Source organism: Orcinus orca, chromosome 2, assembly GCF_937001465.1.
Source record: "Orcinus orca chromosome 2, mOrcOrc1.1, whole genome shotgun sequence".
Taxonomy (NCBI): domain Eukaryota; kingdom Metazoa; phylum Chordata; class Mammalia; order Artiodactyla; family Delphinidae; genus Orcinus; species Orcinus orca.
In genome coordinates this window covers 153409535-153413649 of record NC_064560.1, presented here as the reverse complement: position 1 = coordinate 153413649, position 4115 = coordinate 153409535, and the positions used below count along the sequence as shown (strand labels likewise).

The following is a 4115-nucleotide window of genomic DNA, read 5'->3' as shown; positions in this document are numbered from 1 at the left end:
CCATAGTGGCTGTATCAATTTACATTCCCACCAACATTCCCAGCAAGAGGGTTCCCTTTTCTCCACACCCTCTCCAGCATATATTGTTTGTAGATTTTTTGATGATGGCCATTCTGACTGGTGTGAGGTGATACCTCATTGTAGTTTTGATTTGCATTTCTCTAATAATTAGTGATGTTGAGCATCTTTTCATGTGCTTTTTGGCAATCTGTATGTCTTCTTTGAAAAATATGGAATGCTTCACGAATTTTCATGTCATCCTTGGGCAGGGGCCATGCTAATCTTCTCTGTATCATTCCAGTTTTAGTATATGTGCTGCTGAAGTGAGCACCTTCTAGATTTTTTTTTACACTATTTTTATACCCTCTTTTTAATTATCAGTTTGAAAGTACATATGAGGAAAAGTGAACTCAGCAGGTTGGCTAGGGGTGGGAGTGGGGAAGAATGATATAGAAGGTAAATCAAGAGGAGATTATAAAAAGAGAAGAAATTATTATCAAAATATTATTTAAATGCTAACATAAACCTATTATACTTCTGATTCATTTTAGTATAATATTCTAATAAGTTATCCAAAGGAATCAGAAAAAGAGAAGCATGGTATAACAGAGATCGCACTAGTTAACTGCCATGTATTAATATTTCATGACCAGTTTTTTCATACACAATCTAATGAAGGCTGTAAATTTTTTTTTTGATTATAAACAACAGAAATTTATTTCTTACAGTTCTGCAGACTGGACTTGCAAGATCAAAGTGATGGTCAATTCAGTGTCTAGTGAGAACCTGCTTCCTCATAGACCACAGTCTTCTCACTGTAATCTCACTTGGCAGAAGGACAATGCTGTAATTTTTTTAAAGCACAAAATTGGAAAGCCACGGTGGCCATTGACATACTGACAACCTAAAATATCTACATTTGGATTTTTCAGATATGTATTATGTTTTCAGACTCAAAAATAGATTTTTCTATTTTATATATTACCATTTCACGTACTCTTTATTCCTTTGTATAAATCCAAGTTTTCTTCCTGATGCCATTTTCCTTCATCCTAAACTTCCTTCAACACTTCTTGCAGTGCAGGTTTCCTGGTAAGAAAATGTGTTTATTTCACCTTCATTTTTTAAAGGATCTATTTGCTGGATATGCAATTACAGGTTAATAAATGTTGATGGGTCCCCTTTTCCTCCCCCTCTAGTAATTTTTAAAAATGTCATTCCATTGTCTCCTGATTTGCATTGGTTTTGATGACAAGTCAGTAATAATTCTTATCATAGATCCCTGTATGTAATGCGTCTTGGGCTGTTTTAAATATTTTCTCTTATCATTAGTTTTCAACAATGTAATTACAATGAGTCTTGGTGTTATTTTCTTTGTGATTATCTTTCTTGTTGTTTGTTGTATTTCTTAGAGCTGTGTGCTGATATTTTCCATCAAATTTGAAGAAAAAAATTGGGCATTATTCCTCCAAATAATAGAGCTATTAGGATAGAGTTGATAGTTAATAGGATAGAGTTCTTTCTCACTCTATCCTATAAACCCAATTATACATATGCTATATCACTTGATATTGGTGGTGTCCCGATATCGTGTTTTTTTAGAACAGCTTACAGAAAAATTGAATGAAAAGTACAGAGAGATCTTTTTCTACCTGATAATTTTATGCTGGATTATGTATAGTATATTGTTAAGTGCCTAGATTTTATTGTCTTCTTTTAGATGGGGTTGAATTTTGTTCTGATGGCAGTTAATTTACTTGTGAATTGACACAGTGCTTTTGAATCTTGTTTTTAACTTGGTTAGGGCAGATCTAGTCTTTATTTGAGAGCTAGCATATCCATTGTACTAAGGTGTGGCCTTTCTTGGCTATCAGCTGAGTACCAGGGGTCTCTCCTCTCGACTGGTTAGCACTCTATGTATCTCAGCCCTGTGTAAGCTGCAGGACCCCTGTGATGGTTTCCTGCTTGGCCTTCAGGAGTCTTGGACTGTGCAAGATCAGCTAAGAACTCAGTAGAAGTTACAAGGGGAACTTCATGCAGATTTCTAGAGTATCTTTCTGAAGCTCCCTCCTTTCTGAGAAAATTCCATTCATCTCAACACCTTTGAACTTTAAACTATGTTTCCTCAGCTCAGTGAGACTACCAGCTCTGTTTGGGTTCCCCATCCTTGCATCATGGTAAGGAAAATTATCGCTGGTCAGAAAACAAGGGTGATGTGCGACTTACATCATTTGTTTCCCTTCCATCAGGGATCATAATACTGCACTGCCTCTTGTCCAACATTTGAAATGATTGTTTCATATATTTTTCTAGTTTTATGCTTGTTTACCACAGGTACCATTTAGTCTATCATAGTCAAAAACAAAATCCACGATAGAGTTTTTTATTTAAAAAATTGTTTAATTATTGAAAATTTCAAACACATATGAAAGAAGATGGAGGAGTAAGATGAAATCCTAGATCACTCAACTTCAATAATTAGCAACTCATGGTCAATCTTGTTTCATCTATACCTATTCATTCATTCACCTCACTTCTATCTTATTTTGAAGCATATATTAGCCATCATATCATTTCATCCACAAATATTTCAGTATTTATCTCCAATAAATAAGATTTTTTACTAGAGCCACAATACCATTTTCATACTTTAAATGAGTTAATAATTCCTTAATATAATCACATAAAGAGGAAGTGTTCATAAAAGGTAAGAGGTGAATACTATTTATATGTTCTTGGGTAATTCAGTTAACTTCTTGGTGCTTCCATTTCCTAATCTATAAAATGGGTCTGATGGAAGGAAGTTGGGCTAGGTGTTGTCTCAGGCCCCTTATCCCCATCTTTGTTCTATAACTAAAAATCTTGTACTCTCATCTTAAAAGTCATTATCTTGGGTTTGAGCAGCTTGCATTATTTAAAAAAAAAGTAGATCATGGAGACCCGGAACACCCCTCCCCAAGAATATGAAAGTGATGATGACTCTTACGAAGTGTTGGATTTAACTGAGTATGCAAGAAGACAGACACCACTGGTGGAATCGAGTGTTTGGCCACAGTTCCGGACCTATGGTAGAAAAATACTCAGTAGCCACCCAGATTGTGATGGGTGGAGTGAGTGGCTGGTGTGCAGGATTTTTGTTCCAGAAAGTTGGAAAACTTGCAGCAACTACAGTAGGTGGTGGCTTTCTTCTCCTTCAGATTGCCAGTCACAGTGGCTATGTGCTGATCGGCTGGAAGAGAGTTGAAAAAGATGTAAACAAAGCAAAAAGACAGATTAAGAAACGAGCAAATAAGGCAGCACCTGAAATCAACAATATAATAGAAGAAGCAACAGAATTTGTTAAACAGAACATTGTGATATCCAGTGGATTTGTGGGAGGCTTTTTGCTAGGCCTTGCATTTTAAGGATATGAATGTTCTATCACAGTGGAGTCACCTCTGAGAAGAGAAATGGTGGTGACAAGATGGTCTCAACATTACCCATTGGCAGATTCTCCAGGATGACAAGAAACAACTAGCTGGACAGTACCAAACTCACTGCTTAGCATTTTGCCATCTGAAATTTGGCAGACAAGTATCTGCTATAAAACAATCTGTATGATCTGTGTATAATAGTATTCCTGAGCAAAACATGACTTTCATTATTTTTTAAAAACTTGCATTTGCTTAAAATTTGCCTATAAAACACCACCATTGGATGTAGATATGGAGAGAGAAAAAAATCTGTTGGCTGTATTCCCCAGTGAAGTATCATCCTCATTTTATTTAAATAAGATGTTCTCCATTGTGCTTTTTAGTATAGTGCCAATAATTTAAAAATTAGTATTATAGCTTCAACAGTAGGGCTGACTTTTTTTTTAAAGATATGTTTGCAGTAAACTGAAGAACTGTAATGCCCTTTTATGGAAGAATTTACAAATAATAGAATTATTAAAGATATTAAACAAATTTAATACCAATTTTTAGGTTGTTTTTTCCTGCAATTCTTACTTTGGTTACTATGTAATAACTGTAGCAAATGCTCTTCTAGGGAAATGTTCTTCTAGGGAAATACTACATGTCTAAAGCTCTTTTTCTTTTTTTTTGATGTCTATAGTTGTAAAAATATCTTCTTGT

At 35.0% G+C, this 4115-nt stretch overlaps 1 non-coding gene and 1 pseudogene across 1 annotated transcript; one reads left to right on the top strand and one right to left on the bottom strand.

Moving 5' to 3' along the window:
- Nucleotides 1–224: 224 nt before the first annotated feature.
- On the bottom strand, nt 225–331 carry LOC117198696 (U6 spliceosomal RNA). Its single transcript, XR_004479915.1, has one exon. It is a non-coding gene; the product is annotated as a U6 spliceosomal RNA (small nuclear RNA).
- A 2286-nt stretch (nt 332–2617) lies between these two features.
- Nucleotides 2618–3892, top strand: LOC117198692 (FUN14 domain-containing protein 1-like; annotated as a pseudogene).
- The last annotated feature ends 223 nt before the right edge of the window (nt 3893–4115 follow it).